Raw genomic sequence first — 22,510 nt, 5'->3', positions numbered from 1 at the left:
ATCAATTTATAGCAGCAGATATCATTTTATTATATGTCATGTTTGTTACACATATCATAGAATTGTTGGAAGAGTGCTGTGTAAACTTGAAAGAACTATATGATTGTTATTACTGTTGGTAAGATCTAGACTTTGCTATTAATAGCTGAGTGATATTAGGCATGTTTAACCTCTATGAACCTCTGTTTTCTTGTCTGAAAATGGGTGTAATAACCCGTGCTTTATTTAGCAGGATAGTGATTTAGTGAGTAAGCATCTAAGTGTTTACGTAAGTGTGTTCAGGATACAAAGAAAGACAAAGCATAGTATCTGCTCTCAAGGAGCTGATCGTCTGATGGAGACACATGAAAATAAGTACAAACAAAACATTTATATACACACAGGGTAAATTGGAGGCAATACTCTAAGGGGAGTCACTAGCACTCTGGGGAATTATGAAAGGCTTCTCCTGAAAAGTGGGATGTTAGCTGGGACTTGGAGGTCAAAGTGAAGAAGAGGGAGAGCATTCCAGGCATGGGACACGACCAGTGAAATTGTTTGGAGTCTGGAGATGTAATGTTGTATGCAAGAAACAGCAAAGAGGTCTGTGTCACTACGTGGCAGAGTACAGAGAAAGGTTGGAAGGGACGTTGTAAATGAAAAAAGACTGAAAAGATAAGAGGGGACCAGGTTGTGAAGGGCCATATGAAATAACCAAATATTTGAGATAAAAGATATAATCCTAGGGGCAGCTAGGTGACACAGTGATTAGAGCACTGGCCCTGGACAGGAGGACCTGAGATTAAATCCAGTCTCAGACACTTGACACACTTACTAGCTGTATGATCTTGGGCAAGTCACTTAACCCTAATTGCCCTGCCTTCCCCCCCAAAAGATATAAAAATTAGGGTATTTTGGTGAGGTTCTGCTTCCCAACATCTTTTGTCCCCTCCAAAGATGTAAACAGTACAAGACCCTCTGAATACTTCAGGTTCTATGGCTCTGAGCCTGCCATATATATTTGTTCATGGTTTGGGCTAGTTACTTAGGTTTTTTGCTCACTCCTGTCAATAACTTATTTCTCTTTCTTAGAAGAAGGAGAAAAGTGACACAGTGTCTTCCACCTAAAGGCTTTTTCCTTTCTCCAGTACTGGTTCTGAGATTTACATTAAGGGCTAAAACGGGTTGGAGTAAATGGAGCAGGTTTGCAATTAGTTTTCAAAGTACTTATCTCATTAAAGTAAATGAATTATTGATTTAGTGACACTCATGCTTTTAGTGAGTGGCATGGTGCCATCCCAGCTCTGTTCCCTGGCTCTGGATGCAAAGGGCCAGCTCAAGCAAACTTACTTTGTGTAGGGATTTTTTTTTTAATTTTAAAATTTCCTTCTCATAATTTAGCTTTGTAATTAAAGTGGATTCACATGAGAAACGGAGGGTCAGTTTATGGGCATGGAAACCCAAGAGACCCACTCAGTTACCTCCCTATAGGAAAGGACAAAGTGAGGAGGGAATAAGAAGTCCCTGGATTCCACCAGTTAATGCAGGTTGGGAAAAGTAGAGAGGAAGAAGCCACTAATTTGGGGGAAGGGGCTATTTAAAATGGGCAGTATGCCACTCCATTAGGGCTGCTATCCTTTTTACCTTCCATTTTTCTGGGCATGTGCAAAAGTAGCTACTGCCACAGAAGGTTATGAAACTCCTGAATAATTTCATTGCTATACAGCGATACCCTCAGAATTCCTGGAGCATCATGGCCAGTAGCTTTCAGAGATGGCAAAACCTCAGTCCCCCTGATGAGTGCCCAAGGAGGAAAAACAGTCTGGAATGAATCACAAACTTTTGCTGAGCTCTTGCCAGGGAACATAGGAGGCATGGGGGTTATATGGGAAAGAGCACTAAACTTGTCATCAGAAGACCTGGTTTCCAGACCCAGCTTTGTTTCTAACTGACCATGAGTTTGGGTCATACACTTAATCTGGACCTCAGTTTCCTCATCTATTATACAAGAGGTATAGTGGACTATAGGTACTCTTTTTGACCTAACATTCTGTGATTCTAAGAGGGGAGCAGAATGAATTTGGGTCACCCAATCAAAAAGGAAATACCCTTGTGGTTCAAACAGAAATGGTTGAGACACAAGCCTTATCTCCAACCAGGTACCAGGTAGCTTGACTGCCATAAGGCTTTGGAGGAGGAGGGATTTGGAGAGAAGAGCATGATGAAGAGAAGTCCAAGACACTCACATTTGGCCTTAGAATTATGAACTCCCCAGCAGGGGCATGTATCTGGGAATGGAAGGAACTGAAACAAGCCACTGAGCCAAGTGCTTGATGGCTGAACTCTCTCTGTCTCTGTCCATTTGAGACACTGACTCAGCATCTTCTCTAACCTCCCTGAAGATATTTAATCTTCATGGAATGGGGGAATGCTCCCATTAAAGTCAGCTTGCTTATTCTAAGCTGGCTTTCCTCTTATTTTCACCCTTTCTTTGATCCAAGGAACATTGTTAGCATCTCAAGACAAAATTGTAGGAACTCCAGCTGGAGATGTGTTCTGTGGGGAGTTTTAAAGAGTTAAAGAGGAAGACATGGTATCATAGTCTTTGGGTAAACTCTATTTGAATATCAGTGGCAAAAGAGAAAGTTGAATTCTTATTTAGTCTTGTAATTGGTATCAATCCTATACATCAGGCTCCACATAGCTTCTTTTGAAGCTATTTCAGAACTGAATCCCTACCTTCCTTGCTCTCTCCCCTCCCAGGCCATCCTCACCCACAATAGGACCATCAATCAGATCAGTAAGACAGTGGTTTCCAGAAGATTTAGAGAAATATGAAATGATCTGGAAAATACTATAAGAAGTTGAATCCTAGAAGAATCAGGTAAGGCATGGACTATCAGGCAACTGCTATAAGAGTAGACTGCCAGAGTCCAAAAATCAAAGTTGGAGGCAATCTGATTCAGTGGAAAAACAGATCTAGATTTGGGGTCCGATGACCTGGCTTCCAGTTCCAGCTTTGCCATTTTCCCTCTGTGCCCTTAGATAAGTTTCTTAACCCCTTTGGGCACTCAGAGTAACCTCTGAAAAAGTGGGTGGGTGAGAGTTGAACCTCTAAAGACTCTTCCAACTCTAAATCTGTAATCCTATGAATAAATTGAGCTCTCATCCTATTGCAGAGGCTGGCTATTATCTAAAGTTTAGGGCATGGGATAAGGAGAATAGGGAAGGTTGATATTTTTTTGCTCCCACAACTGCTAAAATTGACCTCATAAGTGTTCATTGTAGGCAAACCCTGTAGAGCTTCTGGAACTGCTAGGATTATAGGTGTAGTATAGTCTCTGGAGATACTATCCCAATTCCCACAGGTTGGACCCCAGGGCATGGCATCTGTTTCTCCTTTGAGGGCTTTAGGGGACCCTGAGGGCTGAGTGAGCACCTTTCTAGTCTTGAGCCTCTACTGGTGGATTTTATGTTCATTATTATCAGTTGATATCAATTAATCAAGCCAGACTCAATTAACTTTTAGAAAGAGGTATTTACTAAGGTAATACAGTAAGAAAAGATGGCACAGAACATCTCCCCCAAAAGTCTGTTACATAATCTCTCACCATTACATACATAGTTTGGGGAAATCGAGCTTGGAGCACAGTTCCTAATTGCTGAAAATTCTTTTCTCTCCATTATGGGTTCAAGATGACCTTTAGGCATGATATAGATTTCTTTCTGGGCTCCTTGTAGAATATTCCTCAGTATGTCTTGTTCGTCCTTGGCTCTTCATGCAAACACTACTTCCAGCCACTTTCATCTAGGGACATTGCTAAGATGCCAATGAAAAACCCTCTGACCCACTGATGTTCACAAGGTCATTCTCTGGTCAAATGATTCCCTTGAAGGGGCTTATTTGGAGCAGTTTCTTCCTCTATGCTGCCAGACACTCAAATGTTTGGGCCCCAATCAGCTTGCTATTTTATGAAATACCCACAAGTTATGGCTGAATCTATTTAGTCAATCCAAATACATGTTTAGCATCATTTCATTACATTCGTTGGTTTTCACTCCTTTCAAACTGATGAAAGAATTTTTTTTGCACTTAGTTAAAATATCTTTGATTGATTCAACAGAGATGAACACCTAGTTCATACCTCTCATTCATTGACTGAAATGAGAAGCCCATAGAGATGTGCAAGTAAATGTTTAACAATTAGCTTTCCAGGAGAAAAAAAATATAAAGATAATACACTTTTAAGTTTAATCTGCATTATTAAAATTTTCTCTATCACTTTCTCATGTCTTAACCATTAGCAAAATAAAGCTCTGATTTATAGCATTTGCCAGTTCACAAGGCATAATAAATATTCATTGCAAATATTTAACAATAAGCTCTTGAGTTCCAATTCAAGCAGGCTCCAGTATAACCCTGGAAGCCCAAGACCTCTGTCATTAAGAGGCATGGAATACTTGTCTTATGCAGGGAAATCCTCACAACTTAAAATCTCTGATTAAGGCAAAAAGACCATTTCCCAAGGAAGCTAGCATCTGGTGGAGTCTGTCCTGGCTATACTCTTTGAATAACTCTGTGCTTAAAGATTGCTTAGGCCACATAAACACCAAGAGCCAAGCCATTTGCTTTCGTGGCACAGACTTAAGGTCCCTTGATTCCCCCCAGCCTGAAAAATTGAATCTAGAAAAGCCAGTGCTTTTGACAATTCACTTTCATTAACAGACTAATGCCTGTTCTAGGGCCTGGTGGAAAGGTCCTTTAACATTGTTTAGAGTTTTCTGAAAATTTTCCTAGAATTTATCGTCCTAACCAGGAAAGACAAAATTTCCCAAAGCTAGACCAACATGTTATCAAAATCTTGTGTGCTCAGGTCATTGCTACTCTTTCTCTACCCTTTTAAAGTTATAAAATTTGTAGTTTAGGCAACAGGCAAACCCCTCATCCCTGAGGATCCTCTGAAGATTTCCTTCTCAACCACCAAATATGTATTTTCTAGACTGGGCATCTTTTAAATGAGACTTCCCTATAAATGTGAGGTCATTATGCCCAGATAGACATGATGCTAGGCCAGTGTGCAGAGTTTTCATTGATCAGACTGGCTAAAATGAGATTTCCAGGAACTGTAGAACTGTTATCTACAGATATCACCAAAAGGAAGGGAGGGCAAAGAAAGAAAAGAAGGAAGAGAGATAGAAAGACAGAGAGAGACAGAGAGAGAAAGAGACAGAGAGAAAGACAGAGAGAGAGACAGAGACAGAGAGAGAGACAGAGAGAGAGGAGGGAAGATGGAAGGAAGAGAAAAAAGAAAGGAAAGAAGGAAGGAAAAGGGAGGTAAGGAAGGATGGATGGATAGATAGATGGATTTATTAGTCACTTAATATGTGCCAGACACTATGCTTAGTGTTTTACAAATATTATTTCATTTTATCCTAACAACCCTGAGTACTATTATTAACCTCATTTTACAGTTGAGGAAATTGAGGCAGAGAAAGGTTAAATGACTTGCCCAGGATCACACAGCTAGTCTCCAAAGCCAGATTTGAACCCAGGTCTTCCTGACTGCAGACCCAGCACTCTGTCAACGATATTGCCTGGTTGTCTCCTAGTCATCACCTAGCTGGAGAAAGACGACTTCAGAGACTGTTGTTTTCTATAATTAATTGACTCTTCAGTGGTAGTTTCATTGGCTAGTTGAAGTGGATCCTCCCTTGAAAGATGAACTGAAGTTTTGCCCCAGTCTTTGATCTGTAAAGTGATCCTGAGAAAGATAGTTTGGGATCCTTGCCCTTCTTGCCCATTGTCTCCAGATGATTGACAGGTGGGTAGGAAGCTCCTGATTAGGGCTATTGTGAAGCTGACATAAGATAATGGATGTGAAGCACTTTGCAAAACTGTACAAATACTATATTTATTTATTCATTTTTAAAGCAATTGGGATTAAGTAACTTGCTCAAGGTTACACGGCCAGGTGTTTCTGTGTGGGTGCTAAGTGTCTGAGCCCAGATTCAATCCCCAGGTCATCCCGACACTGGGGCCAGTGCTCTTACTCTCTGTGCTACCTGGCCGCCCCAACAAATACTATATTTATACAAATGCTATCCAGTCCGATGATGTCTTCATTCCCTTAGCCTTCTACTTCCCTCCTATCAAACTCAAGGCATTTTTATAAAAATAATACAAAGGTGTGCAGGTAAATGTTTAACAACCATGCTGGAGGCTGGGGGTGGGGGTGTATGCACATTCATTTGTAAATTTAATCTGTATTATTAATACATTCTTAAGTCTAAATTATCCACTCTGTTTTTCCAGTCTTATCTGACTCTTCATGACCCCATTTGGAGTTTTCTTGGCAAAGATACTAGAGTGGTTTGCCATTTCCTTCTCCAGCTCATTTTACAGATGAGAAAACTGAGGCAAACAGGGTTAAGTGACTCGCCCAGGGTCACACAGCTAATAAGTATCTGAGGTCAGATTTGAACTCAGGTAGATGAGTCTTCCTGACTCCAGGCCCACTAACCAACAAATGCCCAAATTTCCCAAGTTTGTTCAACAGTGATACTCTATTATCCCTTGTTCCCTGGCACAAATAAACCTCATCCTGGGGCAAGCAACATAACCTATCCTCAATTGGAGGTGGGGGAAGGGGAGGGCAATAACTGAATGGGGTGAAGGAATTTACCCTAGCCCACTTTCTAGTGGCTTATCATTTTAACTAATTATACTTACTATGGGGAATGCAGTGGGGAAGGAGAGAACAAACATTTATTAAGCACCTACAGTTCTAGTCACTCTTCTAAGCACTTTACAAATACTATCTATTTTGATCCTCACAACAATACTGGGATATAATTGCAATCATGATCTTCATTTTATAGTTAAGGAAACTGAGGGAGACAGAGATTAAGTTACTAGCTTAGGGCCATACAACCTGTATGTGTCTGAAGCTACATTTGAGCTCAGGACTGAACTCCATTATTTTTATGATTCCAAAGCACTAAAAATGCTGTTGCATCCTATAAATTTCAGAAGCCTCTGAATTTGGCACCCTAGGACAAAGCTCTGGTAGCTCTGCTCTAGTTATGTCTCTGCTGAGAAACCTTTGACATTTATTCTCCTTTTCTAATACTTAGCATACCCATCCCCAGAAAATAACCCATATGTCAGGATGAGTGGCATTTAAAAATAGTTCCATCTAGCCATTGAGGATGCAGATAAATCATGACATGTGTTTTTAAAGCCTCCTTCTTATCCCAGGATGAACACTCTCTGAATTTTACCTATAACTGTGGCCTTATCAACCATGCCCTCAGCATAGTCCTGATTTTCCAGATCCCAGTGACATCAGGCAGCAGGCAGTTCAGGGCTTTTGGTCCATTCCCTCTTTCTTAGGGACAGTGACAGATTCCTAAACTGTACCCAGGCCAGCTCTTTCTAAATCCAGGAATGTGGCCCACCTTTCCTGGTACACTCTATAACCAGCTGCCTCTCAAAGCTACTACATTAACTGGTTCAAATGTGGCCTTTTTAAAAAAAATCTTTCTTTGTAACAAAAAAAATTTTCATTTAATTAAAAATGTTGACATTATGCCTGGACATCCCGCCAGAGAAAGTGGTTATAAATTAAACATTAAATCTTTAATGGTCCATAAAGAAATATTCATCTCTGATTATGTATATACAGGATATAAATATAGATAAAGGGCTTTTTTCATTTAGGAGTGGAAGAAGATTCTTTTTTACCTCTGCCAGATAATGTTTGCTAATGAATTTAATTAAAAGCAAAATTAATTTAAGTCTTTCTTCCTTTCTGTCTGTTGGGTTGTTTATATTTATTTCTTTTCCAGGGGAGGGAGGAACATTGGCCAAATCTCCATTTAGAAACATTCTCTGTGTTAAACTGGGAGTAGACAAATGTTTATGCGTCAGTCAGCAGCAATGAGCCATTTTTGTTAACAGAAAGTTTGTAGGGTTGAGGCAGCATCACCAAATATTGGCTTTGGCTTTTCTTCTCTCAACCACTAAATAGCTGCTTTCCTAAATAGGAAAAGCAACTGAAGACTAGTTGATTAGGTTCCAGGCCTAGAGGTGTTGAAATCTCACTCTAATCTCTCTCTAAAAGGGGTGTCAGCAAGCTTTATAGTTCAAATGGAAGGTGAAGAAATTTAGGAGGCAGAGTGGTCTGGTGCCAGAATAGAAAAAGGAGGCATTTGGACACATCTTAGGTCTTTAGACTGACTGGATCCGTATTTTTTTAAAAGTTATTTTAGCTCTTAGCTTTCCTTCATGATGAGTGGATTTTTGTAATATATCTTAAGATCTTCCACCATCTACCATCTGTGGATCAGTCTTGTCCTCTCACACTACACATAAGGACCCTACTCTCTGTGAATGTTAGAGATGAAAGCTAAAATAAGAATTCAATTTTTCTAGGTGTTTTCAAATAAGGAAAGGACCCTGGGATGGACAAATTTGACCTGACAGTATGATTCTGGGGGATTCCTTTCCCCCTGTTGGTGGGGGCACAATGTTAAAACAAATCAATCTACATGCACCTTTTCAGTGAATCATAGGATCACAGATCTAAGGCTTGAAGGGACCTCTGAGGCCATTTAGTCCAATTCCTTTGTTTTACAGATAAGAAAACTGAGGCCCAGGATGACAGCATATATAGACTTGAGAGAGCTCCCAGTCTATAATTTAAGATTTAATGCAGAATTTAGTGTTGTAGGGCCAATTATTTGACAAATAGTAAGATAATGAAAGGAAGGCATTTGTAGGATGTGAGGAGATCCTATTATTTGTAAGCAAAAGAGAAAGAGCCAGTAGAGAGAAATTGTTGCAGCAGTTACTCCATCTTTCATACATCATCAAAGTTCTGAAGGCGATAAGGGGCAGATAGATAAAAGTCAAAAGTAAAAGGATTAACTTTAGTGGGGTGTAGGGAGACCTCTTCTTCTGTAATCAGAGAAGGAGCAGAGAGTTTGTGATGACACTGAGAAGTTTTAAGGAATGGAGGCGGCTGGTTAAGAAAGCTAATGTCAGATGGTTCTAATCTTTTTTTTTTTTAAGCAAAGTAGGAGGCTATAATTGTGGAGTAGAATATAGAGTTTTAGGGAAAAGAAAAGAAGATTTGGAATGAATTCTGTGAAGAATGGGATAAGAAATTAATAAATATAAAATTTAAAGATTTCTAAGTATCAGTGACAGCCCTAATGAGGCTATGTAACATAAACTTGTAGTGAATAAAACTAATTCTGCTTCTAGATTTTTCTCCATCAGTGCTCACTGGACAGCTTGTCACAATGGATGGCTTACTGAACTAGAGCTACGCCAAGGTTTGAATCCTGCCTCTCAGTCACCAGATCTTATCAATTCCACCTCCACAACATTTCTCCAATCTGCCCCCTTCTCTTCACTAACACTGCTGCCACCATCATTCAACTCTCATCACCTCTATTCCAGACAATTAAAATAGCTGCCTAAATCTTCTTCATGAATCAAATATCTTCTACTTCTAATCTATCCTTCATATAGCTGCCAAACTGATTTTTTCAAAGTACAAATCTGACTGTTATCCTTCCACTTGGTAAATTCCCTTGGTTCCCTGTTACCACGAGGATCAAATATACTCCTCTATTTGGTATGTAAAGGCCTTCCAAACCTACCTTTCCTTCTGTAGCATATTAGACCTCTCCATATACACCGTAGTCCAGCCAAACTGCTTTTATTGCTATTTCTCATACGCGGCACTCCATCTTCAATATCTATACTTTTGTACTCTATCTTCGTCTCCATGTCTCAGAATCCCTCGTTTCAAATACCTACTGCAAGCACCCCCTTCTTTATTAGACCTTTCCTGACTAGCCCAGTGTAATGTAATGTCAAGCAAAGGCAACTTCCCAAGGTTCAAAATACCAGCATAGGTGCTCTCCATTTTATTCAGTGACCAACCAAGAACAGAGAAGATAAAAACATGACATCATTCCAAATTACAGCATTTACTAAGTGTGATTAAATAATCTCCAAGGACTACCCCACCCCAGGACCTTCCAATCATTCAATCAATTACAAAGTCTCTGTTCTAAATACTTTTCCACCCCTAGGCTATACCTTAATTAAGTCCACCACAAAGCCCCTCTTCTCAAATGGAGATTAGTTTCCAAATATAAGGTCAAAAGTTCCCCACCCCTGGATCACAATTGAATCTACCCCAGAGTTACATCAAGTTTAAACACAGCACTTAATACCCAAATGGAGGTCTTTTCTTCATCTTGACATGAGGCAAGTTCTCAGCAATCTTAGTTCCTGGGGAGACAAGGCTTAGCAAGGCCATAAGATACATTGCCAGTCCCTTCATGAATTCATCCTCTGTCTGTAGAACAGTCCTAGAACCCCTGAACACATTAGCAAAGCCCTCTCCCAGGATTTCTGTAAACATACAACAAGAAAATCCTTCTTCAAGGCTTCTGAACCAACAGAAAGGCTCCCAGACCCCTGCAACAACAGCACTGTCTTTCACCAGTGGACAGTATTCATTCTGTCTGCAGGACAGTCTCCAGACCCCTGCAACAACAGCACTGTCCTTCACCAGTGGACAGCATTCACTCTCTGTCTGCAGGACAGTCTCAGAGCTTCTTAGTGAACAGCCAGGTTCCAGGACTTCTTCAACAAAAGGACTGTCTTTCACCAGTGGACAAATCTGGCAAAACAACATCAAAACAGACAGACAAAGTACCAGCAAAACAGCCATGTCTCCTCAGTCCTTGGCAACTCAGGGGGCAGGTCTCAAAAGTCCAGGGCAATTCAAAGCAGCCACCAGCAATTCTCTTAGCCTCTCTCTCTCCACGAAGTGCTGCTTCCAAAAAGATCTTCCGCCTCTCTCTTGTCTCTCCAAATCTACGTCACCAGCTCCTCCCAGTTCAGGACTTTCTTTTCACATCAAAAAGTCCATCCCACAGGTGGGATTAACAAGCTCTGGGTTTTAACACAATCAATTTGAAAACCAAGCCAATACAGGGGAATCTTTAATTGCCATTACTATCACACCCAGTTGTTAATGAAGCCTTCCCTTCAAAGTCCCCTTATGTCAGTTTTGTATGCATATATGTGTTGCTGATGAGGTGAGGCTCCACAAGAGTTTCTTCTCCAGATGATGGCTTCAGAGGGTGGGCTGGGTGCAAGACTTCTTTTCCAGAGAGTACTGCTGTTCCCAGAGCTCTTCAGCTTGCCTGCCCATTTGTAGCAGTTAGTCACCAGTTGTGTTGGTAGTAGCTGGAATGGCAGGTGCCTTCTCCACAGGGGTGACGACTTTCCTGGGTGATGGCTGAAGGGACTCTGTTGGAAACAGGTCCAATAGACTTGAGGGTGTTGCCTTTCCCAGGGCTATTGAGTTTCTGTGCTATCTCCACCAGAGTCTAAGGATAGAAAGCATTCATGGCAGTGCTTTGAATGAATCTGGTTGGGAGCAAATATTATTTTTGCTTTTGTCTTTGTAACCCTAGAACTTAGCATAGTGCCTGGTTTATATTAAGGGCTTAATAAATACTGGTTCATTGACTGGTTAATTAATGTGGCCATGGGAAATTCCCTTAACTCCTCTGAACCTCAGTTTTAAAATCTGGAAAATGAGATAAATAAGACTTATAGCACTTTCCTTGGAGGGATTGTTTTGAGGGGCAAATGAGATAGTGAATGTTAAGTGCTTTTTCAGCCTTATAAATGTCAGTAACACGTAAGCCCCTGGAGAGCAGGGAGGGATTGCCTCTTTTTTTGCTCTTGGATCCCCAGGGAAACTTATATCAGTGTCTGACACGTAGCAAATGTTCACTAAATATTTGTTGAATTTTCATCTGCCCTGGAGTAGGACATGAGAAAACAGGCATGTGAAGGTCCCCAAGGGATGAATATTAGCATGTTGGAAATTGCATAAGTTCAGAGGAACAAGGGTTTGGGGGATAGTACTTAATAAAATATTAGTCATCAACCATTGTGTCAGTCTTGGATATGGAGACAAGCAAAACTGGAATGAGTGAGATGGATTGAAAAACTAGTCAAAGGACAAAATGTCGCAGCAATAATTTAAGAGTAGATTTAATGTGAATGAAAAATACATGAGGTGGATGGGGTCAGAGAATAAAATTAAAAAGAAATAATAAAACTTCATTGCATGACCATGGGAGTGTGTGGCTGAAGTGGAGTGAAGAAGGAAGGTGCTAGTGTTGTTGAGTTAAGGTATTGAGAAATCAAAGTTGTTAAAGGAGTCATAAATATGAATATGAAAAGTTCTCAAGGATGATGGGAGGTCATTGAAAGAGATCAACCAACTTGAAATCCCTGAGAAAGCTGGGGGAGTGCACAACAGAGGAAAAAGGAAAACTCATGAGGATGCACAGAAAAGCAGAGTAGTTTTTAAAATGGTGTATTTATTACATTTTTTAAAAAGTAAACTGTGAAATGGAGATTCATGGTTTTGTATTGAATCCTCTTCTTGTGTTGTGCTATGTGTATGAAAAAGCTATTTTTTTCTTTTTATATTAAATGAATAAAGTGAATATTTTTTAAAAAAGAAAATTGGGGGAGTGGCATGGAATTTGGTAGGTGCCAATGACTAGATTGGAGAAATAGTGGCACGCACAGATATTGTGGATAAATAAAGATGACAAACCATTCAGGTATGGTCATAGAGGAATGGCCCAGAAGTAGCCATGGAAATCAAGGAGTGTATATTCCTCCTCCCAGGGTGAAGTCAGGGAGACAGAGATAAGTAGTGGATACCAGTTGGGAGGGTTGCAAAACAAAAAGTAAGTAAAGAAGAAACCTCTGAGCAGCCAAAATAAATGTCACCAAAATCTTTGTGTGTAAGTTAAGAAAACCCCTTAGACTTTTAACTAGACATGTTGAACTTATGTGTAAAGCAAGAGTTAATTGACTGTATCTGGTGTCTAAGCTCTTTTTAAAATTTTTTTTTTTTTGCCTTTTGGAGGGCAAGTGGGGTTAAGTAACTTGCCTAAGTTTACACAGCTAAGTTTTTTTTGTGTTGTGTTGTGTTGTGTTGTGTGTGTGTGTGTGTGTGTGTGTTAAGTGTCTGAGGCTGGAACCGAACTCAGGTCCTCCTGACTCCAGGGCTGGCACTTTACTCACTGTGCCACCTAGTAACCCTGTCTAAGCTCTTAACATATTAGAAGCAAGAAACTCAAAGTGAGAAGATAACATATAGGAAATTACACTAACAGCAAAAGGAGAGAACATCTGTCCTAAGATGAAGAGAAGAGAAAGCAGACAAAACCCAAGGAGCACAACAGTCTGGAGCCATTTTAGGTCTACATAACCTCAAAGGAGTTTCATCTTCCTCATTATCTGAAAGCACAGCATAAAGATTGCCATGCAAAATTATATCTTGAGGCCTCAGAAAAAGGTGAAATTATTTTCAGTATCAGTCAACAAGCATTTATTAACAGTTTACTATGTGTGTCAGGCAATGTATTAAGTGCCAGAGATACAAAGAAAGGCAAAAATCCTCCTTTTAACAAGGCTGGGAAGAAAGTATGTAACATGTTGTAGAAGGATTTATATCTAAAGTAGTAAAAAATAATTATTCAAAGTGATGTCTCCTCCCCACCTCCCCCAAAGAGTTCTGGAGAGTCCTACATTTGCTGCTCCCCAGACCTGGTTCACACACACACACACACACACACACACACACCTCCCATTGATACTTGCAAAAATTACTTGTCTATTGGTTTAAACACTAGACTGGAACAGAAAAACTCCCTTTAAAATTTGAAGCCTTGACAATGACTGGTTCTAGTGTTGCTAATTTACTTGAGATGTCATAGCTATTTAGATAGAGGCACCATGGTATAGTAGTAGAGGGTTGGCCTGGGAGTCAAGAAGACACAGGTTCATGTCCTACTTCTAACTCATAATTAACTAGGTAACCATGGGCAACTTGCTTAAGCTCTCAGTGTCCTCAGGCAACTCTAAGACTAGAAGTTTCAGATGAGATGTCAGATTACATTGGTGAAAACAGTTTCCATAGCAGATGTTCCTTATCCTGATATAAAATGTAAATATGAATTGGAAATACCCTTACCCCACAAAAACAAAACAAAACAAAATAAAAAAACCCAAGGTCCCTCTTTTTTAGTGATTGGTCTTTTGTTTTTAAATGAATATGATGTTCTGGGCTTAGATCAGGTAGGAGGAGCCCTTCCCAGAGCAGTCATTGCCACATTTTAGATGTAGCCCATAACATATAGGGGTGGGTATTTTATTTTGTACAATATATATTCCAAAAAGTCTGTATATAGTTGGAACTTTTGTAAATTAATCGTATTTTGAATGCACTAAGGAAGTAGTTGATTTTTTTTTTTATAAAGCAAAAATTCTTCTGGAAGAGTAACATTCGGGAACTGCCCTGATAGACCACTAGTAATTGTTGTTAAGTGAAATGTTTTCTTTATGTAAAACCTACATTTACCTCTTTGCCATATCTACCCATTACTTCAAACAAGTGTAATCTCTCTTCCTCATGATAACACTTCAAACATTAGAGGAAAACTCTCATGTCCTCCATAAGTGTGTGCATGTGTTTCCCCAAGCTAAATATCCTTAGTTCTTCATTTTCAGTTATCTCAAAGCCTTTCATTATTCTGGCTGCTGTCCTAAGAAATCTCTTAAATCCATCAATGCCCTTCCAGATGTGATCTGACCAGGACATAGTACAGCGGCATCATCACCTCTGTAATCTTGAATATTATACCTCTCTTACTGTCATCTAAGTTAGGACTTTTTTTTTTCTATTGGTTGCCATATAACAGTAATAGGTAGCATTTATTATAATACCTTAAGCTAGTCTTCATAGCACTTTACAAATATTATCTCATTGTCACAACAACCCAGCTAGGTAAGAGCTATTATTATTTCTCTTTTATGATGAGGAAACTGAGTGAAAGGTTAAATGATTTGCTCATAGTCACATGTCCTATAGGTGTCTGAGGTCAGATTTGACTTCTGGTCCTCTTGACTCCAGGTCTAGCACTCTCTCTACTGCACCACCTGTAATGTAATGCCAAGGAAAGGCAACTTCCCAAGGTTCCAAATACCAGCATAGGTGCTCTCCATTTTATTCAGTGACAAACCAAGAACAGAGAAGATCAAAACATGACATCATTCCAAATACAGCATTTACTAAATGTGATTAAATAATCTCCAAGGACTACCCCACCCCAGGACCTTCCAATCATTCAATCAATTACAAAGTCCCTGGTCTAAATACTTCTCCACCCCTAGGCTATACCTTCATTTAGTCCACCACAAAGCCCCTCTTCTCATATGGAGATTAGTTTCCAAACATAAGTAAAATACCTTCATTTGCTCAACCATAGAACACAAAAAGGTCAAAAGTTCCCCACCCCTGGATCACAATTGCATCTACCCCAGAGTTACATCAAGTTTAAACACAGCACTTAATACCCAAATGGAGGTCTTTTCTTCATCTTGACACGAGGCAAGTTCTCAGCAATCTTAGTTCCTGGGGAGACAAGGCTTAGCAAGGCCATAAGATACATTGCCAGTCCCTTCATGAATTCATCCTCTGTCTGTAGAACAGTCCTAGAACCCCTGAACACAGTAGCAAAGCCCTCTCCCAGGATTTCTGTAAACATCCAACAAGAAAATCCTTCTTCAGGGCTTCCGAACCAACAGAAAGGTTCCCAGACCCCTGCAACAACAGCACTGTCCTTCACCAGTGGACAGTATTCACTCTGTCTGCAGGACAGTCTCCAGACCCCTGCAACAACAGTACTGTCCCTCACCAGTGGACAGTATTCACTCTCTGTCTGCAGGACAGTCGCAGGCCTTCTTAGCGAACAGCCAGGTTCCAGGATTTCTTCAACAAAAGGACAGTCTTTCACCAGTGGACAAATCTGGCAAAACAACATCAAAACAGACAGACAAAGTACCAGCAAAACAGCCATGTCTCCTCAGTCCTTGGCAGCTCAGGGGGCAGGTCTCAAAAGTCCAGGGCAATTCAAAGCGGCCACCAGCAATTCTCTTAGTCTCTCTCTCTCCACGAGGTGCTGCTTCCAAAAAGAAAAAGGTCTTCTGCCTCTCTCTAGTGTCTCTCCAAATCTACATCACCAGCTCCTCCCAGTTCAGGACTTTCTTTTCACATCAACAAGCCCATCCCACAAGTGGGATTAACAAGCTCTGGGTTTTAGTACAATCAATTTGAAAACCAAGCCAATACAGGGGAATCTTCAATTGCCATTACCATCACACCACCATATTATGCTATTGAGCTTGTAATCCACTAACACCTAAGATCTTTTTCAAACAAATGCTATCTTACTGTAAATAAATGATATCTTAGTGTAAAACAAGGGTTTATAATTTCACAGGCTAAACATAAACTGTTCTTATGTCAGGTCTTACTGACACAGCAGCAAGAAACCATTAGGTTGAAAACAGAAAAATCAGCACAAACACAATCTTATTTGCTGTGCGTTGATGGGAATAAGCCAAGATGTATGTGCAATAAAAATGTATATGCATTTTTTATATTTTTATGCCACATTTGCAATGACCAAACAGAAAAACCAAGAAATTAGCCAAGATCCATGAATGCTGAGAGTTAACTCTAAGTCATGTTAGGTTGAACCAAGAGGTTGTGGCTGTGTTGAAGTGAGTTGATGATAGAGGACCTAATCTTCATAAATATTGATTTTTCACTCCTAGAAACGAACTCAATTGCCATCACTTTTCCCCAGTCCCCTCTTCCAGGGATGCATGTGATAGAATCAACATCTACAGCAAAAACTGCCCTGATCAACCAGTCTGTTACAAGCAGGAAAAGCCCCAGAAAAGCAACAGGCATCATCTCTGAGCTCACTGCATTTGAAACTTCAACTCCAGCACAAAGCTTGGGAACCTCAGCATTTCCTTCTCTCCCTCCAGGAAACACAATCAGCTGAAATGCCGAATTTCCCAGGCTTCTCTGATTTTCTAGAGAAATTTCTGTGGGACTTGGTTAGGGTTTTTTAGCCCCTGAGGTCCTTTTCCAGCTGTCAGAAAAGACGCATTACAGAGGCTTGCTGATCCACGAAAGGAGATGTTCTGCTATTTGACCAGGTTAGAGGAAACTGGAGGCTTGGAAAAAGGATGGTTCCCTGACCCAGCTCTCTCCTCTGCCTCCAGCTTGAGGTCTTTAGTCCTAGACCTCAGCTAAGGACTTGGAACGATGAGAAATTCTGCTTCTGCCAAAGAAAAGAATCTACCTAAAGGAAGCAAGGTGCCACATTTTCTTTGGCTGCTTGCTGAGGCAGCAAAATCAGAATCAAAGGTTCTCAGGGGAAAAGCTTTGAAAAGCATTGGTCTTTGCACATCAATAAAGCAAGATATTGAATAGATTTGCATAGCAAAACCCAGTCAACTTTCACCCCTTCTTTTCAGCCTCATTCCTCATAGAAAGACGACTGACCCAATCATAGAGGCTTATTCTTGGCCAGTTAGTGTTAGAGCTGAGATTTTAAGCAACAAAGGTCTTAAGATTTTGTGTCCAATGCTCTTTCCACTTTACTACTTTGCTTTTCTAGAACTCTAGTACCTGGGGCCATTGGGGAAATCAAAAGGAGAGTTTTTCTCCTGCTTCTTTCTGACCCTCCTTCCAGATGCTTTTCTATTATACTTCACCTCTACTCTTTTTCCTTTGTGGTTTCTTTTCATAATAAGCTCAGATTAAGTCCCAACGACTACCAAAGTACCTGTCTGGGATTTGTATTTTGTTTTTTCTTTGTATTTCCTGCTTGTTTTATTAAAAAGCTTCTGTTGCCAACTTGGGGGTTAGAGGTTAATGTTAGTAGTGACTCACAGGCTTATCCAAGGAGAGAATCATCTTGCCTTTTCCCATTGGTTTCCAGTACTCAGTCCCCAAAACTATCCTGAGAGGCCAAGATTTTGTTTTATAAATAGGGTCATCTGGTTCCAGGGTCCTTAATCTGGAATCCATAAACTTGAATGGGGAAAAAACATATTATTTTCACTAACTTCTAACTGAAATTTAGCATTTCTTTTAGTTATTTAAAAACATTGGTCTGAGAAGGGATCTCTAAGTTTCATCAGGCAATGAAAGGGGCTCATCATACACACACACACACACAAACACACAGCTTGTACTAGAGGATTTCTGAGAATCATGGTGGAAGGAAAGAATTGATTCCTAAAGAGATTTGCTTGGGAAAAGAGATTTATGTCCATTTCCCAAAGGAGAAAGGGCATATCTAAATAATTGATTGTAAAGCATCTTCAGTGATTACATCTTACAGGGAATCCTAAATGATCTTGATATATGGATGAGAGAAGAGAAGCCTTGTTGGAAAAGAGCCTGTAGGGTGGCATTTTGTTCTGCTAAATCGAATGGGTTTTTTAATCAACAAATTATAAGTACTGTGGTATCATATTCTTTACATCTTTGAGTCAGTTGTGAAATGGTAAAGGTGGGATCCATTTTTAAATATTATTTGTGAAAGCCTGCTTGTTCCATACTAATAACCTTAGGTGGTCAAGAGGTCAGTGAAGATGCCTTCAATTCCTATATAAATGACCTCATAAAGATTATATATAGAAGAAAGAGTAGGCATATAGGTAAGTAATTACTGTTTGGAATTAAGTTCTGGGATTTTTTCCATATGTTTGATATCCTTCACTCCTTTGTTTTGTAAATTGATCTCTCCCCAAATCGCCTTAAAATTAGTTCCTCAGCGTTCTTACATTTACATTGCCTACATCATGAACTCTCTGCTCAATGATCCTCTCATAATAAACATCCAGTGCGGTATAAAGCAGAGAGTTCTGTGTTCATCAAAAGTATTTGCAACTGTGATAGAGGGTATTCAGCAGAGAGTCCAGGTTGAGGAGAGATTCCCCATGGATGATGAGTTCCTTCAGATGCTTCAGATAGTGGATGGCATTTTGTTGATTGCATTTAGCCCAAAGTCATTGCAGGACCTCCTGGAAGGGATCGGTGATCACGCAAGGGAGTTTGGCCTGCTCATCCACTCAGGAAAAACCAAATGAATGAAGATGAATGCCAATTGCCCAGATTTTGACATGCTTCTGAATGGATACACCTAGAGCTTTCCAACAATATACATATCTGAGGCATACCATACAGAAGGGCAATGAGGCAGACCCAGAATTGAAAAGCTGGCTGGATTGCTTTCAGGACATTACAAAGTAATTTTGCTGACTCCAAGTTTTCCATGACAACAAAAGTCCATATTTCTTGTACAAAAATTTGACCAGGATACCTTTATAAGAGTAAGACCTTGAATAAGGTCTTACTTATAAGTAAGTCCTGCCTCTGAATAACTAAAAAATATCACACAGAGGTGATGGAAGGCTGCATGATAGGTGTGATCACACAGCAATATGCAAGCAATGCAGAACTCCAAAGAAGTAAAGGATGTCATCAAAGAAGTACAACAAAGAAAAATAAGACTGGTTACATGGCAAGAGCAAGGGATGACACTGAATGAAGGGCTTTACTGGTACCCTTGTAATGTAAGGAGAAAGTGAATAAAACAATTAACCACAGTGGGTTAATTCCCAATGATGAACTCTTTTGAGAGGACAGAGATGAGAGTTGGTCAGCAAGGAAAAGCATGGATGTAATCTGCATCCCTGGAGGGAACCTCCAAAATGATGAGATTACAAATCTATTTGGATATTTGAGAAGTAAAGAACCAAACCCACATTGTTATTGTTGTTATTATTACTTATTATATGCAAAGGTACCCACATAGGGCTATAGTAGCAAAGTGCAGAGAATGGGCAATAGAGGTTCTGGGAAGAGCTCACCAATGGGAAAGGGGATCCACAGGACAGTAAGGAGAAGGCAACCAAAGCATGGTAGCAAAGTCCAGAGAGATTTCATGTCCTTGATACAGACTCATTCTTCAGAAGGAAGGAAAAGGAGATTTAAGGATCTCTGAGCACCACAAATTGGCCAGAGAAATCTTTGGATTGGGTCCTTGATCTTGCCTAAGTAAGAGATAGAGATTCCAATTATATTTTAAAACAGCCTTTGGTTTTATACTCCTATTCAAAATAACCATAACTTCTAACAGCATATTAGGGGATGCAAACCAAAATGCTTATAGCCAGAATTGGGACAAATCAGGACTTCTTTAAACCAATTTATTTTACCATTTTATGGGCTCCTTACGAGGGTATCAAAATAATATGAGATTGGTAATTCAGCATCAGTTTTCTTTAAAATACTATGGAAAATAAGGAAAGTGTTATAAGGTAATAGACAGTGATGTAGTATAGGTAAATGTCCTTGTTTTCAAACGGAGGGAAAAGGTAGACTCTTTAAATTATGGACTGCTGAGTTTGACCTTAATTCTTGGTAAAAAATTTGGAATGCATTATTTTTAAAGAATAACTTATTATGTGTTCATTTTTAAAAGCAACAAAGCTAATTAAAGTTTACAGGTATTTACATTTTAAAATTAATTCCTACATAGAAAATATCCATAACCACTAGATCTTCTTCCATTATCTATTTGTCCATTCATCTCTTTATTTATACATGTTTCCTTTTACATAGTTTTATTTTATATAAAAACAATTTTATTTCTTTTCCTTGAATCCCTTATTAAAGGAATGATTTGCAAATACATAGAAAGGGAATCAGTGATTGTTATAAGCCAGCATGAATTCATGAAGAACAAGTTATGGCAGTCAAATATCATTTCCTTTTTTAAAAAAGGACTTCTAAATTGACTAAGATGAGAATAGAGAGAAATAGACAATACTAGAGGGGCTTTGAGAAGCATACTAGTACACTATTGGTAAAGTTAAGAAGTAGTCTTGCCATCATCAAAACAATTTGCCCATCAATTGGAGAATAACTTAACAGATAGTCGTATATGAAAACAATGGAATGTTACTGTACTATAAGAAATAGTGAAAGAGATGGTTTCGGAGAAACAAGGGAAGCCATGTATGCACTGATGAAGAGTTACGTGAGCAAAACCAGAAGAACAATTTATTCAGTAAAATGTAAGGAAAAAACTATAAAGAAAAACAACTTTGAAAAACTTAAGAACTCTGATCAATGCAGTGACCAACTATGATTTCAAAAGACTGGTAATGCTGCTCACCTTCTGACAGAGAGGTGATGAACTCACAATGGAGAACACATGTACCATATAAATTGAACCACTACCACCACCTTGACTACCTCCGAGCTTTGTGCCTGTATCCTGGACCCAGAAGCCTTTGAAATAGCAGTGCTTTCATACATACCAGTGCCCTCGGCCATCTCAGGAAGCATTCCCTGTGGAGATACAGCAGACTATTGCTTTTGTAGGTGCTACCCCCACATCCATTAAAAACAAAGAAAAGAAAGTTTCTTTTCGCTGAAGTTCTTGTTATTATCAAATGGTTCAACATTAGAAACTGATATGATTTTATCAATGGAAGTGACATTAAAGAAGCATTATAATCTTCCTTGTCTGTTGTGCCCTAAGGACCATAAGACTTTTCCATCTGACTTGCCTCTGAAAGCTTCCGTATATGTTATCTCCCCTTTTATAATGTGAGCTCCTTGAGATCAGGGATTATTTTACTTGTCTATTTATATCCTCAGGCCTTAGCATCATACTTTGCACATAGCAAATGAAGATGAAAACCAAAGGTGGATGATTAGCCCTGAAAATAATTCAGCAAGCCTTGATACCAGGGGTGCTAGTCCTCCCTGAACACTACTTAAGTGATCTCAGTCAAGCCACTAGCCTCTCTGGACCTTTATTTCTTCATGTGTAAGGTTATGGGCTTGGTCTAAGTGGTCTCTAGGGTCTCTTCTACCCAGGGCTGTACTGGAGCCAGCTCAAACTGGGTCCCAAGACCTAATTGTTAAATTTTTAATATGAGTATTTATTTATTTTTTAAGCAATCAGGGTTAAGTAACTTGCTCAAGGTTACACGGCCAGTTATTTCTGGGTGTGGTGCTGAGTGTCTGAGCCCGGGATTCGAACTCCAGGTCATCCCGACACTGGAGCTGGTGCTCTTACTCGCTGAGCCACCTGGCCACCCCTAATATGAGTATTTAAATCTCAGAAATTGGCAAATGCTACAAATGAGTCCTTGATTTATTGTTTTGTTGATTATCTAGATGTAAGAAAGTGATTGATTAAATAAATGTATATAATAAAGATACAACTTAAAAGTGTGCCATGCATTTTTCCTACAGAACTGGTTGTTAAACATTTATCGACACACTCCTGTTTCTAACTCTAAATCCAAGTATCTTATTTATTTATTTGTTTGTTACATTTTTTGAGTTCTTAGTTGTCCCTTTCCCTCCCTCCCTCCCAACACTGCATTATAGAAGGCCAACATTTGATACAGATATATATTTAGATATATAATATGGAAACATACAATTCATAATTCCATATATTAGTTCCTTCTCTGGAAGTAAATAGCATTTTCTTCTATAAATCCTCTGTAGTTGATTTG

The 22,510-nt window shown here is 39.5% G+C and overlaps 1 protein-coding gene across 11 annotated transcripts in view; it reads left to right on the top strand.

Annotated features, from left to right (window-relative positions):
* The window catches only part of RBFOX3 (RNA binding fox-1 homolog 3), a 1,004,344-nt gene that overhangs the window by 680,957 nt on the left and 300,877 nt on the right, over positions 1-22,510 (top strand). For 2 of the 11 annotated variants that reach the window (XM_069076074.1, XM_069076068.1), the window contains exon 5: positions 2,743-2,863. The exons of the other annotated variants lie outside the window; for them this stretch is intronic. The gene's annotated coding sequence lies outside the window, so the exon portion shown is untranslated. The remainder of the gene's footprint in view (positions 1-2,742; positions 2,864-22,510) is intronic. 11 annotated transcript variants of the gene reach the window in all.

This window comes from Petaurus breviceps, unplaced genomic scaffold (genome assembly GCF_028583685.1).
Source record: "Petaurus breviceps papuanus isolate PSGF00001 unplaced genomic scaffold, PetGlider_PUasm1.0 90925, whole genome shotgun sequence".
NCBI classification, from domain to species: domain Eukaryota; kingdom Metazoa; phylum Chordata; class Mammalia; order Diprotodontia; family Petauridae; genus Petaurus; species Petaurus breviceps.
Note: the sequence above shows the minus strand (reverse complement) of the source record. Positions and strands in the feature narration are given on the sequence as shown.